This window comes from Augochlora pura, chromosome 4 (genome assembly GCF_028453695.1).
Source record: "Augochlora pura isolate Apur16 chromosome 4, APUR_v2.2.1, whole genome shotgun sequence".
Classification (NCBI taxonomy): Eukaryota; Metazoa; Arthropoda; class Insecta; order Hymenoptera; family Halictidae; genus Augochlora; species Augochlora pura.
The window spans coordinates 17,505,478-17,523,779 of NC_135775.1; the positions used below are offsets into that span (position 1 = coordinate 17,505,478).

The 18,302-nt window shown below is 35.5% G+C and overlaps 1 pseudogene across 4 annotated transcripts in view; it reads left to right on the top strand.

Moving 5' to 3' along the window:
* The window catches only part of LOC144469265 (cytochrome P450 9e2 pseudogene), a 104,664-nt pseudogene that overhangs the window by 40,631 nt on the left and 45,731 nt on the right, over positions 1-18,302 (top strand). The window lies entirely within an intron of this gene.

Sequence of the window (18,302 nt, forward strand, 5' to 3'; positions counted from 1 at the left end):
CCGCGTCTTGGATAGATAATTGGTTGTCAGAAGGTTCTCTATCAGAGAACGCGAGCAGAGAGTGGGAGAGAGAGAGAGAGAGAGAGAGAGAGAGAGAGAAGGAGAGAGAGAGAAGGAGAGAGGGTCCAGCCGAATGCCTCGAAGCAAATTGCGAAGGACTGATTCTGTCCATTGCAATTCGCCTCCAATATATTATCTTCTTCCGAGGCTTCATCGGGATGGAGCCCGCGTGGTTCGGCTATTTCCTTAAAATTACTTTTATCCACGGTTTTTTCGCCAATCACCGGACCTTTCGTTTCTGTTTACGCTAACGCTTGATTTTAAAACGAATGCATACAATGCATCAAGCGCAAAACGCTTTTGTGCGAGCTCAGGGTTTAGCGTTCGATTGCATTCTTTATAGCTTCCATCCATCCTAACTGCTTATACATTTATCCTTATATGATAGAACACTGTTTGTAGGACTTTACTTATATCAATGAAATTTTCACTCGTTGACTGGCATAAAGTTAGCCGATCATGGGAAAATCCAAGATCACTAGAAACAGAATTCTTTTTGGAAAAATTTTTTGATGGAGTTCGATTGTATTTTTATATTGTACTATACAATATAATTTGCAATATAATATACAATACTATATAAAATACAATATACGATACAGTACAATATACAATACGATACGATACGATGCAGTACAATAAAATAAAATGTATCTCCTGTATTGTACAAATATTTTAACCTTTTGCAGTTGCTTGTCTACTCTCAGCCACTAAAGCCATTTATATTTATTTCATTTTTTTTTTATTTCCATATAAATTTAAAACATATTAGTGTGTTACATACGTCTAAACTTGAAAGAAAGGATTAACGAATTTTATTTCTCCTTCTTAATCTTGCTTATTATGTATAACAGTTCGTTCAACAAAAATGAATTCCAACTAGCATGACACCTCTAAACATAACACGACCGCAATCTAATACTACCATATTTTACGATATTATACCATTTGCGATCCATGAGTTATCCTTAAAATTCCTTAATATTCGACATGTTACTTTTCCCAAATATGAGAAATTCTTATCATAATGTTAACTTAAAAAAAAAGACAATTTTAAAGGGACCACTGAAGAAAGACGTAGAAACGTGATTGTCCAACAGGTAATAAAGAAGAAATAATTCTAAATGACGAAAGTGATTGTGAAGAGAATTATATAAAGTATAATTAAACAACTTTGTATCATATAATCTAATGATTTGCAAGTGATACAACGAAAAGTTGCAAAAAAGTTGCAGGTTGAAGTAGCATAGGTAGAGGGTGCAACAAGAAAGGAAAACGCGGAGGATGATAAACTGGGGAAAGTTCAGATGATTGTGCTAATTAAAGCGACAAATTGCGATGGAGATAACAGATGAAGAAAATGTGGTGGGGAGGGTGGAGATGGAATGGTGAAGCAGGGATTCGGCTGAGGAAGATTAAATTAAGAGATAAGATCGATCGAAAGCTACCAAAGATTAGATACAAATTAAAAAATGAAGTTATAGTGGAAATGTTGCCGCTGAAACTAGTCAGATTTGTTGGAAACCTAACCAATAATTGGCTCAGTTTTAAGAAACGATTACTAGTGGTTACAGTTTATTTTATTGTTCTTCGATAAATGTTCGTTCAGACGTAGTAAATGATAAATGTAAATTATCAAAAATTTTTATTTATATCAGGTGAATAGATGTTTATTTATTAGCTGATATTATTTAACATTTAGTAATAATAAGAAAACGTATCTTATACCCTCCTTAGGCAATAAGAGGTATTAAATAAGCGATAAGTAGTGAACGCTATAATTAATATTCACATAACTAAATATAATTTTAAAGAAAATAATCTAAGTTTTCTACTCACTATGATATTATTTCATTATAATCCCATTACAATCTTAATGTAAGTATGTGTATGTTAAACTTATCACACAACGCGGATAGACAATTAATTTTTAATTAGAAATAACAGATTTAATAATAACCAATTAAGAACCGGAGTAAAACTTTATACCAGCTCAGTATTAAATTTTAGTTTCCATTTCTATTTTAATCATTTTATTAATCGCGTAAGGTATCTAATATTTAAAAAAATCATATAATAACATTAGAGCTTACAGTAATACAATCTAATACTTTTATCTCAATAACAATTAACAAATTATTGGTCGCCATGACCGATTTATAAAAACCGATTTACAGGCTACCATTCAGCAAAGTGTTAAGATTAGTGGCCTAACACAGATTGGTTTCGGAGCCATTCAATTATAACCGAGGAACACCTGCGTACCTGTGCAATGTCGAAAACTGGGATATGTTCCAGTTCCACGCGCGACTTGTCCAAGCGGCTCTACGGGAAACCAATCCCTAAGCTACCCGTGGGTGCGCAGCGTATCCTTCGACTTATTATTCTTCAAGTTCTGCTCCTTCGAAACGGAAGTTTCCTTGCTCTTCCGAATAACACGGACGAAATAACGACATTACACACGTAACACGGCGGTTCTCTGGTTGCTACGGCGCAGCCGGATGTTTTGCGGCACTGAACTATGATTAAAACGTAAGGGATACGCGCGTGCTACCCAACCGTAACTCTATTTGCCTAATGAACATCCCGAACATTTGCTACCTATAGCGTATAAAACGCGCATGGTTGCTAGAAGAACGCTTTTCGATCGCGAGGGTGGAGAAATTGATCAACTTGTATCGCTTCGATGTCAATAGTTGACATTTGTAACTAAGTAGGAAGTTTTAAGTAAAGAATAGAGGATTGTCCTTTTTATTCGGTTTAGTTGGAGTGCAGTTTTGGGATAATCATAGGTGCAAAGAAATATATAATTATAGGATTGTTCTCTGTTACGAATAAGACGAAAGTGTATAATTTCTTTTTAGCTTCTTTAAGAGAAACTTTGATCTGTTTCTTATTGTGTTTAGCAATATTGTGCTGAAGGAATGCGATATATTTCTGTTATAATATTTTTATCTTGCAATAGTAGGTGAGGGTTACCGTGAATGGAACATTACCATTGTCTAACAAATTATGAAGCTTTTTATAACGAAGTTATACTTATTTCGTAACTATATTGTGCATATGTTATTTGAAGCCGTTATCAGTTAAGATGTAATTACTAGATAGATAATTAATTTTTTTAATATAAAGAAGTAAAATTTTTCTTTTTTTCATCAAGTACTATTATTTTGACCGAGTTTTTATTTATTATTTATTTTATTTATTACATACGATTAGGTATTTCATCAAGATTGTTGACGTATAGTCTTCCTTTATCGCAGTGATTAAACAAATTAAGCTTTAACGTTGTTATCAAACTTTATGAACGGTACCATAGACATTGCTTATGTATAGAACACGACTAAATCATCTACTGCGATAAACAATAAAAAAAGTTAAAAAAAAAGAAATGAAACAGAAAACAGGAAACTATCAAACAAATTTCGTCGAAAAGCCCACAAAAAAAGAAATAAAAAAGGAACTCGCGAAGAAAGTATCGCTCTCATAGGAGCACAAGATCCCTTAAATACCACAGAATATAGATCAGACAGAAAAACGATTATCGATCGTAAATAAAATGCGTGAACGGTAGCGAAAAATAACGACGGCTGTCAATGTGTCGAAATTTGCATAAACGACCGGAGCATCCGGTGACAAAAGCGTGTGGAGAGGCGCCGAAGCTGTCGCAGGGTTTCGCGGCCGCGAAACTTGCCGGCTCTTTGATGTCAACCGATACGTCTTTCCAGCGATTAAACGAAACCGGTTGTTTCTCGCGGGCGCTCGCTCGTCTAGTTTCTTATCCGACGGTAACAGATTGGAATCTACGGTTGCCAAATTGATTGTCCGATCGATCACGAAGTTCGCGCCGGATCGAGTGGCAAGATATTTGTTCGAACGACAAAATACATCGCGCCGCGGATACTTGGTCCGCGCGCGCGATCGATCATCAGGCAAACAGATGATCGATACGTTCGCCACCTGCTGGAAGGAAGTTCACCCTACCGAATACGACGTCCGATTAGACACGAGTTTGACACATCGCGTCAAGTATTTGGCAAATGACAGGTGAACTGTCGCGCGGCCGTTCCGTATTATTGCTGTCCCACAGATCGCCATGATTGCGAAAGATCTCGATCAAACATTTCCGGATTTCCTGCCGCGTTAAATTTCCTTTTATGCACGTATCTGATAAATAAATTATGAATTTTTATGCATAATGAAAATTACATCAATTGCATGACGTAGAAGCTAATTTATTTTTTAAACTAAACGTTTTTATCGTTTCGTGATCATTTGCTATAAATACATAAAATCCATAGTTCACTGACAAATTATTTTCCTTCACACGAGTTAATTTTCGGAAGGATGCATTAACAGTGGAGCCACTAACGATCGCTTTTATCGTTATTAGTTACAGCGTCCAATTTATATTAGCTCGAAGTTAGGCGTTCGAAAATGCGATTAATACTAGTTTGTTTGTCTGAGCTTTTATCGGTAATAATACGGGTAATATTATCTATTTGCGGCATAAAGAATGTTGCAACTTTCACAAAAACATTCTGAATTATTATCATTATTTACGATGTACGTATGGAAAAGATAGGGGTACGAATTTGCACGCTCGAATGACTTTTTTCAGAAAGGCGCACTTTTTTCTTACGTAAATTATACGTTTGCAACACGAACTTCTACGCGTTGGAATTCAACGTGAAAAAAGTGCTATCGAAATACGCGCTCCCATATTTTATCTTAAAAATTACCGGCAGTTGATTTTCACAGAATCGCGACCCCCCCCCCCCCCCACCCCCCCCCTCACTACCTCCGTCGAATCGAATAACACACCCGTGAAATTCGAACAAGAGTATCGTTTTCAATATCGGCGGAGAAATTGCATTTTGCGACAAGCATTATTTTTAATAACGCCGATCAATCGGAGGGTTGTCGATGGAAATTCCGTGAGCGTCGGCGAATAAGTATTTTTATTTTTCTGCCGCGGCTTGGCGCCTGGAAAACGAGCAGAATTTTCAGAAAAAACGACGCGGGCCCGCGTCGTCGTCCGGCACCACCCGGGGTTGATTATTCTCTGTTCGCGGCACCTAATCAGATTTTAAACGAGCCGGAAATAGATTAAAACTAAATCGGTTAACTTCCATCGGGATGCTCCACACGTTTTCCGCGCGCAGTGTCCCGCCGTCGGACGCAGCCCCACGGACTGACTTTTGGCTTTTGTTTACGCCGAAAGGCTGGCAAGACAGAGCCGCTTAACGAAGAAATTAGAGACGAAGGACAGGACGCGAAACTACTTCTCCCTTTTGCGTTAAGCTTTTACGATGCACTCACGAATAATGCCGTGCGCAGCTTCGTTCCGCAGCACGGCTGTGACCTGATAAACCGATTTTCTTCGAATTACGTCGTCCCGTTACCGACGGAAGCAGCTCCATTCTGTCGTACCCGGTTATATCGATAATTAATTACTTTCAAAAGAGGATCAGCAAGTGAAATCGTAGTAAATGTTGCACAACCTGTTTCATTCATACGAATCCCCCGGACGCGTTTCTTCCCTAGGATTTTTCAAACCGTTACCATTTCCATCGGGAGCCAGGCGTTCTTCGGGATTAAGAATTCATGCACGCGATGAAGCTCGAATCGAATTAACCTTCTCGCCGGAAAAATTTGTTTCGTAATCGGGTTTGCGAAAGTTATTTGCTTCTCAATCATTTCTTGGCAGACAGACTAATTTTTCATTCGACCCGGATTATCGTGGGACTTCAATGCTCGTCGTTTATGACGAAATTTTATTTCCCATCGATAAACGTGAACGGGGGCATTGCGATAGATTCGAGTTTCTAGTTTTAGCACGACCGTAACTTAATTTTACTGTTCACTGTTTACTGTAATAATTAGATTTTCATGCGAAATAGGAATTATTCAACTTAATTGTGAGAGACACGTAGGTTTGATTTAAGTATCTCTGCTCTTTCAATTATTGTAACATGTTCCAAATTATTTAACAAGATTTCTCAATTTTTCTAACATCTTTACAATTTTGCACTTACTTTAGTCCCTTTGTTATAAACACATAAGTAACTCTAAATGTCTAATATGACTTATGCGACTAAAACTAAGATTTGAACGACCTTCTCACAATCACGTATACTAAAATATGTGCTGCCCGATACTTAATTTATTAATTATTCTCAGAATTTCATGTACATTTGTATTGCTTACTTTTGTTATGTGACAAGACCGTATCACCTATTCTAAATTATATTATATTGAAACGAAATTTTCTGGTGTTTTTGTAAAATATTTGTTGAGAAATATATATCGTAAAGTATACATTAAAAAATATATATCGTAAAGTATGTATTAAAAAATATATATCGTAAAATATATATTAGAAAATATATATCGTAAAATATATTTAAAAAATATATATCGTAAAATATATATTAAGAAATATATATCGTAAAATATATTTAAAAAAACAGATATCGTAAAATATATTTTATCATAATGTAACTAATTAACGATTTCGAAACTAAAAAGAGAAGAGTTTTGGAGAGTTACGGAGATCGTCCCGAATTATTTCATCCCTCGTAATTTCTTTTGACAATTTCACCGTTAAAATCAGACATTTACGATCCATAAAGCGCGCTTTTTGAAACAAGAGAGGTACTAGTTTCCGCGAGAAGGGATCGACTATGTTAAAATCATAAATTACAACGATGTTTATGCATTTTCAACGCGAATACGTTACGGTCTATAAATGCCTATTATTTCGAGGCAAATGATCTGCTGGCGAGATGGCCGTAAAGTTTATTACACGTAATTCACAACATTGCTGCTCTGCTGATTTCATACTACTTTACTTGGTTGCAATTGCACAGTACTTCACAGTTCTGTCCGGAATTTTCAAACCGAAAGTCATTAAAAGCAGAAGCCCACGGAAAATATTGAATTCTCTCGACTTTCGTCCCGACTTTATTACAAATATTTTGTTGATGAATTTTCTTGTATATCTATGGTTTGCAAAAAATGATTTCTCTGTTCAAAAAGCACTCGAACATTTAGATGAACGTTCAAAATTTGCTCGCGGTTAAGTTGCTATAATTTTGTGAAAAGTAACAGTTGGACGATACGTCTGGATTACTTTTAAAGCTTGAAGTTTCTACTTTCGCCGTCTGTCGTTCGTATTTTTCAAAAATATTTCTATCTCGAAAATGTTACAAATGAAAACGTCCCTTAATACGTTTGAAGAGTCTCGTGAGTAAATCTACTGTGCATTCGAAAATTAAAGCTTCTCCTTTGCAACAATTCTCTGCAGCTTTACGTACAACTTTCAGCTGTTTTACGAAACAGAAATTAGTAACGAGCTCGTTCGCGGAAACCCCTCATTTTGTAGTTTGTGTCATAAAGTTAGATGTACGTCTTTCATTCAAAATTAAAGAAACGTATATCAAATTTTAGGGGATTGTTGCAATGAGAAGGCTTCAATTTTTAAGTTTGTAATACATGATGACATTAACAAAATTTTCTAATGATGTCGGAGACGTTTGAATTTGTAGCATTTTCGAGACAGATCTCTGCAGCTTTCTGTTGAATTTAATCCTTTCACGCTGAGGGAAACACTTCTTTCCGTTTTAAAATTGGTGATTATAAACTTATCTATATTTTTTATACAGAATGTCAGAATAGAACGAACGTCGAACGCAATTACATAAACGGGCAAAGTTTGGGAAAAGCTCAGTTTTAAATGATCAATTTTATGTCTAAAGGAACTAAAATAAACAGTTACTTACTAATATTTGCTCTTAGCAACCATATGGCCCTGTAAGGGCTGATTTCCTTGCTGAAAATGGTCTTTTTAACATTAAGGATACTTAATAATTAATATTAAGAATATAATATTGTTAACACATATAGTATTGTAAAAGAGAAATAATTTGCTGAGCAATGCACTTGTAAAACATGCAGACAAAGATGATAAAGAATGATTATAATAAACGATATTACAAAAATCGGTCATTTGGTCCACGTAACATTTTGTAATAATTGAAAAATTGTCTATGAATATTTATTCTAATTCAGGTTTATAAGTTATGCTTAGTAAGAACGGTGAAGCAAACTGCGTTTGTTTAATCGCGATGATTGTTAAATTTATCTAAAATTTTACTAATATGTTTATATCGAAGTGTTTCATCACAGAAATATACAAATTCATAGTTATAACAACGGGCTCCATAGGTTTTGGTTAGACACACAATGGGCTGTATTTTTTTTCTGCTACAAGCACGCAGCTGTAAACGTTCTGAAATTCCGAAACCAATGAATTTAGAATCCGCGTTTGCTAGGACTCGTTTGTTTACATTGACGAGTGCAACATGCTTTTGCAGTTTGCTAACAACTTTTCTCAACATCCTGTATATATGTACGTGCTCAAAAAAATTCTCGCGCAAAACAGAATGTACCGAGCGAAGCGCACAAAACCGAACAGGTGGAAATTGTAGGAATATAACAGCATGAAAATGCGTTAACCACAACAATTTTGTTAATTATTAATGAACGAAGTTCTAGTGCTTCAGGGAGTTACAGTTTTATTCAAAACAATTTCGACTTTTTCGTGACAAAAAAATTAACTTCGATAATGATGTTTCCAGAAATTATTGTAATTTTTTGAGCTTGTGAAAATTGTTGAGAAGGATATAAATAATCTTGATTATGATTTATATTTCTACGACAAGATTTAAAGGAATTACTATCATTTGCAATATCATAGATAAATAAAATATGCACCTATCGTTCTGCAAATTTTTTGCAATTGCTGATTGGCGAATTAAATAAAATATTGCTTTAACAATTGCCCTACGTATTGCCCTTCTTTTTACAATGCCTGTGAGAAATCATTGTTAACAAAGTTTATGTAATTAGATAAACATTATATGACAAATCGAGTAGGAGAAAAACGCCATTACACTTTAATAAACAATTGAATATATGAGATTATTCAATTATTACATACAAAAGTTTCTGCTCTTTATGTTTTTCTCAACATGATTATGGTCATTTGATAGTGGAATTTTATACAAAATGAAGATCGCCTGCATTAATTGCAAGACGTAGAAGCTACAGTAATATTTATTTCTTTTCTTAATAATTTGATTGAATTCCAAATGATAAATTAATATTTATAAATTATTGTCATAGATAGGATATTTGTCATATCCTAAATATTCCAACTTAATTTAAATAAATTCCAATCTATTTAGGGTTATTATAGTTTACAGTATTTTCGATAAATAACGATTTTCTACATATTATATTATACTAAAACATCTTTATCTTTAATTGTAAAAGTAAGATCAGATTTATCGGTATTGAATTTGATTCACAAAATTACAACAGCTTGAATATTGGTTTTTAAAATCAGAATAAATGTGAACACATTTCCAAACAGCTTTATCACTCAGAACCGTTGTAATATTAATTGTAAACAATCGTAACGTTAATTATTATAAATAGAATACGAATTTTAGGAATGACACACATAACACACAAACTCGAAAAAATATCGAAAAAATAAAAGTACCTAGGCAGGATATTTTGAAATAATTAAAACTATTAAAAAAAGGAGTACATCTGCATTCAACTATCATACTCGAAACTAAATATTCTAAATATTCTAAACATCCGCAGTCTATTAACAAGTATACAGCCATCACGGCGAATACAACCAATGTGATATCATCATATGAAGTCATCGATGCGAAGCACATGGTTCGTTTCTTTCGACGTTTCCCGAACGACTCCTTAATTCCCGTTTTAATACGGGAAGTTACGTTAGGCAGAAATTACGGTAACAAAGAGAAACTTATCTTCCGCCAGCTTACAACTAATTTTCTTACGGAAAATCTGCACAGCCGTGCTAAACTTTTGCACTCCCGCGTACCTTAGAACAATGCTACGCGACGTTGCTTGTTTATCGAGACTAACGAAGGCAAACACTAATAAGCAGAAATCTTGGTAACGACTCTCTCTCCTTCTATAATTAGATCCGCATCAAACTTTAATATAACGAGAAAACTCGGGAATAAATAGGTCATTCGCGTGGCGTGCGTCGCGACATTTATTTGTTAATCCTATGAACGCAGTAACAATATCAGCTATCCGGGGCACGATAAAATTTCTGCTGTGTCCGGCATTAAAGCGACCCCGAAATTAATAAACAGACCGCCGTTTTCAATTTTACTAAATACTAATTACTAATTATCGTAAAACACATCATTTTTGTGATATTAAATGTGAATTTATATTATTTCTATGAATTTATATTATTTAAATGAACCTTGTACTTCCGAAGTTCTTGATTTCTTTATAAATAAATAATATCTATGCATTGATATTTTTCGTTTGTTTCTTCTCCGGGTAATTTTTTCTTGTAATATAAATTATGCTTTTCATTATTAGTGACATTGTTGCCTTTTTTTACAGATAATTTCATACCTCCGGGTTAATTAACTTATTGGTTTCTGAGCTTTTTGTATATTTGACAATCGCAAGTGTTTTTTTAAGTATTCATGATGGCTGGATACAGTGATTATAGTTTTCAATTTGCGAGCGCGTTATGAAACGCGCATCAGTCGTTCTAAATCAATTTGAACAATCAAACTAGCATAGAATAATGATTTGTGTTGATTTTTCAATATCCACATTCACAATATTACTGTAATCAAACATTTACGTTTCCTGTAATCAATTAATCAACGTCCGTCAATATGCTGCCAGCCAAATGAAAATTAGTTGTCTAAACGACCGCGTATATTTTAATCAGTAATGCGTAAACTATTAAGTTCATAATTTTGTAGTTAATTGTTACGCGAAAGGGCTTCATGCATTTAATTATCGAAATAGTCGGATTTCATCTTGATTGTTCAGGTAGAACGTAACGTAACAGTGTTAACATACAATGTCAGCTTGACCAGAATATTAATGTTTAGAAAAATTGCGAAAAATAAAGAGAAGTATATAAGTGATCGAATAATTGTAAAGAAAACCTTGAATAATGCAAATTTATCGCAACATTAAAGTAATGTCACAAGAACATATTAACCATGTCACAGGTTAACAATTGTAGTTAACAATTGTTATGTAGAACCATAACAATGTCAATTTACAAGTAAGATTTTTCTCAATCAACTTGTTATCCAATAGAAAAATGACAAAAAGGGATGTAGAAATAAAATCCCAGAAAATTGTTATTCAATTTTTGTTGTATTTAAAAAATTGATCTTTTGAATTTACATTAATTACATTATATTGAAAGTCTGTACAAGTCATTAGAGGTAATAATTTTATTTCAAACCACTTTCTGTATTGTGCGTTTTTGATACTATTTTGTAAAATATTCACTGATAATTTACATAAAATCATTCGTTAACACTTCAGTTTTTATTCAATTCTAGCTTCGACAATTAATCTTGAATTAACCAAAACTTCTATAAAGATCATTCTAACGTGTTTTAATATAGCAATTGGCATAAAATCATATATGTAATGAATGGTACTCTATTAAAAAAATGATTTATTAAGACATCAGATATTCAACTATTTCTCGCTACAAGAATATAGTTTAAATAAACCATAATTTGCATAAAAATCAATTTATAAATTCAGAATATAGCAGAGGTAGTGCAAAATCATTTGTGCAGTGAACAATATAATGTACCATTTAGTAACAATTACTTGCTCAAATACCAGATTTTATATTTAATTTTTATCTAATTCTAGCTTGCATAATTTGGCACAAGTGAACGTTTCTGTGAAACTCACCCTAAGTTGTCTAAAATATGGCAGTTATTAAAAAATCATAAGAATGTCTAATAATGTCTAATAATGACTAATAATGTATAATAATGTATAATGTATATGTGATATGTAATGTCTAACGTGTAACGTATAATGAGTAATATATAATGTGTCACTAAATAAGCTGAACAATGCAGCAACAATAGAAAGCCATAAATTTGATTAATCCAAGAACAACCCAAACAGCTCGCGAAATTTTATTGCGTATACGAATGTAACTCGAATTACAAATTACACGAAAGCACACATTTTTCTTTAGCAAGTAGCAGGACATTTACGAAACGTCCCGTCGGGTCTATTAATCATGGTAGCACGGTTCTATTTAATTCGCGCGTTCATAAATCGTCCTTCGAAGGTGCGAATTTACATAAACGTTCGCAGTCCGCTAACGAGTAATTTTCGAGGGTAACTGAACAGTAAGAGCCTCCCCTCCCGCATCAGAGAAAGCACGCCGGCCGTAGAGTGGATTTTTATTAATTACTTTATTGTTCCGCATATCGATCAATTGTAGGATGTACGTATACAACCGATTGTTTTGCGGGTGATTGGTTGTTATGTGCAGTAGCGCGAAACCCAATAGTCGTTGTTTTTGGTGTCTCGAGGCTGATGGATGGCGGATATCGACTGCATCGCTGCAGGGGACTGGGTGGCTTTCTCATTTCACAAGCCGAGAGGGACTTCCGCCGGAACCCAAGCTCCCAAGAGAGACACTGGGAATTCGCTTTAGCCGCGGCATCAAATGTCACCGAATTTTCTGTTGGTGTAACCAATTTTGCTACCGTGTCTCGGTATTTCTGGCGAACTTTCTCCTTTCTCTCGCTCTCCCTCCCGCCCCTCCCTCTTTTTCTCCGTCCCGTCGTTCTGTCTCCGTCTCGTTTCTCCGTACGTTCATTGGAAAAATAAAACATGCGGGCGAAGCGCTACATATTCCGGTATAAAGCGACGGATAACTGAAATTGAAATTTCTCCGGCCTTTAGAGGTACTATTTGCAAAACGAAGAGCCGACGCGCGGTATATTATTCGTTGCCGTAAAACTCGGCGAGAACGTGTACGCGGCACAAGAATAATCTTAATATTGCGGACTAAATTTATTAGTCGGCTAGAGGAACTTCTAGAGACGCGAGCAACGAAGCGTATAGCAGCATGATGTTGCTATAGTACCATATACACTTAGTGACAAAAGTTAAGAACACATGTTACACAGATGCTTGTTCATGAATATAGCGAAACCTTATTAACATAGGATAAAAATTACCGTGTCAATGATGTAATTATAATAATTTTTTAATAATCTTTTAATAATTTTTTAATTTTGTATTTCTATTTTATTTTGTACTTTTTCTGTCTTTATTATTTTTTTATTTGTCGTGTACAGTAAATGAAATAATATTGCAACATAAACAATGTGTTACATGATTTATTATAATATGTACTTTTACTTTAATAAGGTATTGTAGCGTAACAGTAGTTTTAGTTTGTAAATATTAAGCAAATGTAAAAGTTAAGTAGAATAACGCACGCGAAAAAACGTTGTAGTCGTGGCCCGTGAACGGGCCACCCGGTCATAAACCGCGCAAAGACGAGCCTAGAGTCACCCCTCCACGCTCGGTACAGAGCCAGGTACCGAGTTGTACGGGGTATAAATACGGGCCGTTTTCCGTAAAAAACACGAGAGAGTTCTGAAGGAATCTTAGGAGCAGACGTGTCCCCGCGACGTGGCACTCCTAACGAAACCAACTCAGCTTAGAACGAGGAAAACTCAGGAGAAGACGTGTCCCCGCGACGTGGCACTCCTGACGGATCCAGCTCAGCTTAGAACGAGGAAAACTCAGGAGCAGACGTGTCCTAGCGACGTGGCACTCCTGACAAATTCCGCTCCGCCCTAGAACGAGGTTACTCAGGAGAAGACGTGTCCCCGAGACGTGGCACTCCTGCAGAAACCCGCCCTTCATCGAGGACGAGCTGACTGACGAACCCCTGGTGCGCCGAAACGTTCGTCTTGCCGAACCCTCCCCGTGCAACCGGACATTTTACGTGGAGCCCAGGACTACCCGCCCAGGACCGGCGCTCACGTGGGATCCCGAGAACCACGACATCGTTACAGTATAAGATATTATTTAGGTTAATATGTCAAGCAGTTTTGTTAAAGAATCGTTCACCTTAATATCAACCCTTCGCACTCGAGGTTAATTTAAATCCAGGATTTAGATTTCTCTTCCAATCGAGGAAATTTTTATTCTTCTCGGTCTTTGTTATTTTCTCGCATTTAAAATTGTACGTTTATTTATGGTACACTTGAAGTTTCAACGGATTATTAAACATAGATGGATTCGATAATGTAGAATAAAGAATTACTTGAATAAGTAGAATTAATAGAGAATGAATAAGTCGAATTAATAGAATAAATAGACAAAACAAAGAATTAATACAATAAATGGATAGAATCAAGAATTAATCGAATAAGTAGACTGAACAATAACGAATGAACTGAGTAAATAGATACAATAAAGAATGATCCAAATTAATACGTAGAATAATTTATGATGTATTGTGAATGAGCATTATTCGAATAAAATATTCGATTAAAGAGTATTAATTCGGATAATTACCTTCGACAGACACTTATTCGAAACAATTCGAACGACGCTCAAGTCACCACTCGCCTGTAATGTCGTTGAATTCGTCGAAGCGTCAACAGCAACCCTATCGAGCCAAAGTCGAAGAAAGCCATCCATAATTATCTAAATACCCGGACAGGAAAAATAGGATGACGAAGAGGAGGACGGCGGGCGAGCACGATGACATTGAATAGCGAGGGCATCGACGACAAGGCCGGCCGCGGCGTCTGGTCGCGGAGCAACAACGGCTCGAGGTATGGCGGCGCTAACAAAGGCGACATAAGTTACGTAAAGTGGTTCTGTACGCCCCCGCGCGACCGGCTATTCTTTACAGACTACCGTACACACCGGAAGACTGCTACGTAGCCGTTGAAGAACGCACACGTGAGCAGCGTCGACGTCGAGACGCTTCGTCGTCGTCGTCGTCCTCGTTCTCGTCCTCGTCCCGTTGCTCGTCGTAGTTGTCGTCCTCTGTAGCTTATAGAAGCTGGCGCACAGGTGAAGCACACTGACAATACAGCCACGGAAGGAGCCGAGTAATCCGTGTATATGTATGTTCCCCGGTATATACAGGGTGTAACGCCGGTAACGAATGTTATTGATGTCCGGCACGATAGTACAGGATGGCACGCCCTTATTGTCATTTTATACGATACCTGCTTCCATTTTCGGTCACAAATATCGGATAACGGCGCGGCTCTGTCGTACAGGACGTCCCTTTTTTCGGTGCGTCGTACACGACGACGGCTATTGGCTTCGTACGGCAAATTGGACAACGACGGATCGTTTTCCCGTAGGAAAATCTGCCACCCGCCGCCGCCGCCGCCACCGCCGCCATCGACTGGTAACGTCACCCAACCCCCTCCGCCCGCCTCCTGCCCCGCTTCGCCGTCTTGCCCATCGTTTACCATCTTTTTTCCCCGGCTGATTTTTTGCTGCCCCCCCACCGATTGTTTTACTCCACGATTTTTGTTCTTCGTTTGGCCGCCGTTGATAGTCCATCGTCAGCGATCGGGAAACGGATTTAATTCCGTGGAGGTCGCACGGTACCCGAAAGTTGATTCTGGAGCGCGGTACGTTTGAGAAATACGATAACACTCGGATATCTACGCTCAGTGGACATAACCAGGCTGCTGATGATTATGGTTGGTTCGAAAGTTCGAAGTATTCGTTTTATTAACACCTGGCATTCGCACGGTGGACCTTATCGACGAAGATATAACAATGCTTGGTTAAGATTATTTGTAATATTATTAACACATTTTTATTAATATATTTCTTAAAACACCCCTTAGCGTAGCGGTGAAATAATAGTATTTTTATTCCGAGTTCAAATTGACCCGAGCTACGCTGTGACGAGTGGTAACTACTACACGTATTAAACCAATGTTTATCGCGTTATTATCGGATTTTATGCATTTATAGCAATAATGGATAAACGAAACACAAAGCAGAGAAAACATAAGAATTGTAAAATACTGTTTGTGATTTTAAGAATATATTTTTGTTTATCTTCTGTTTTATATAACCGAGAGGGTACATTTTTATTTTGCATTTTTGTTGACATGAATGTCAAAAAAATGAAAATCAATTGTTCCTACCTGGATAGCAATATCGAAGGGGTGCATCTTAGTTCGATTGAATAGAAATAAATATTTTTATAATTGTATTACCGCCACAGACAAATAAGTAATTAACGATTTCACAGACCGGTAATAATAGTTAAGGGATGATAGGTTGAGTGCCAAAATTCAACTCTAAGAATCCCCCAATATCTAAATAACATAATTGATAGGAACCGAAGCTGGAAGTTGGAATTTATCGTGATAGGCCCTTCTGCATTCTAAGTATTCAGTTACAAATATTACAATAAAATTTAATTTTGAACATTAGTCTAAAATTAGTATCGCCCATGTGTGAGCGACTCGACACATGTTAAATCTGTATCACCTTCACTTATTTTAACAACAATCACAATAATATAACAGAGCATTGTAAACAACGCAATTTAAATGCAACATTTGATGTTATATTAATGGACAAAAATCATTTAAGCACTCCTTCAATCAATTGTCATTCTAATAATATGCACAACTGAATAATAGTTTGTACAACTAATTTCTGAACTTCGTAGGTGCCGTTTGTAAAATCGTAAGCAGCTTAACTTTCGATAGGTGCCGAGTTCGTCTGACCGTATAGCGGCAGTGTGATTAAAGCGTGTAATTTCTTTCAGCAGGAGCATTAAAACATGTTACAGAATCGTACTTTTCGTTCGCCGTGCTTAATAATGGTACAGTTTACGTCGGGGACCGGTGCTTTTCATTTCCATTCGACAATCAATCTGAACGAGTCGTCAAATGGCAAACCACTTCCTTTGCACGCTTGAAAGTGATATGCTTTATGAATTGTTTTCCATCAATTTGTCCTTTTCAAAGGAAAATCGTTTTCTGCAAAGAGTTGTGTCGGTGAAAGAGCTAAAGCGGAACATGATCTCTGCTGATTGCACGTGCATATTACATTTGATAGATGTGCTACCGTTGTCTAGGCGCATTAAAGCAGATAAAGAAACGATTTTCTAAAAGTACGTTTGCACAGACGTAATCGTCTTTCAAAGGGTCTTTTTTAAAAAATTAAAAAATTGCTTTACACGCCGGTATGAATATTATTTTCTTTTTCTCAGATTCTGGTATAATTTTTCATAAGAATAAGAGATATGTACTGTCTTTTTACTATTTATTACTTGAAATAATTTACGTTTGTTCAATAACAAATACATTAATTTTAATATTTGTAATTATATGTAACACTTTCTGTTATTTATTTCCCATTTGGTATTGTATAGTTTTTATTAATAATATTTTTACAAGCTTTCCGTCATTTTTTCCAAACCAGCCGGAAGACTTTTTACATTTTAATTTGTAATTAATTTCTCAGTTTAGTTGCTTTTCCTCGATTGAGTTTTCAATTTTCTTCATACTGATTATAAATTCGATTTGGTAAGTACAGGCGCATACAAAAGATCGGTAAAATAATGTTAAAATGAATTCTTAATGAAAATTTATTTATTCCGCAGTCGTTTTATTGTACTGTTATAATTGGTTAATTAATTTCAGTTGAAACGACGTAGAGTAGTACATTTAACAATTTCGTTAAAAATTTTATATCGAAATCATGATAAAAGGAACTAATTACGTGTGCCACTCTCTAGCATCGTTAGCACATTTACTGAATAAGAATATAATATATTAAAATGCATGCATATTCCAGTAAATGTAAAAACAAAGAGCTCAAATCTGGAAAATGCATTTGTTCCAATTATTTTTCTGTAAAATATTTTAAAAACACTACGCTTAGTGCTAAACGCGTCTCATAACCTTGATATAAATCTTTAATTATTAGTAAAAAGGAAAGCTTATGATATTACGAATATTCTACAACATTGGTTTTTGTTTTTATATTCTTCGTTTATTCAAGAAATGTAAATTGTTTTTCATTGAAGAATTATCTATAGTCATTCAGAGTCGCCATAAACCAAAATGGAAATAAGGAATGAGTATTTGAAGCAGTTTATTGTAAACCGTTCTTTTCAATCCTCTTACTTGAAAATAAAAATAATATCTTAACTTAAGAGATTTATAATAATATAAACTATAAACTATTTGTGTGCTATATAAGTAATATCATAGCATATAAACTATTTATATGCTATAAACTAAATGCTATAAATAATTTCTTCTGTTCCAGGTATATAAAACCTATTTAAGTTAAATAATACA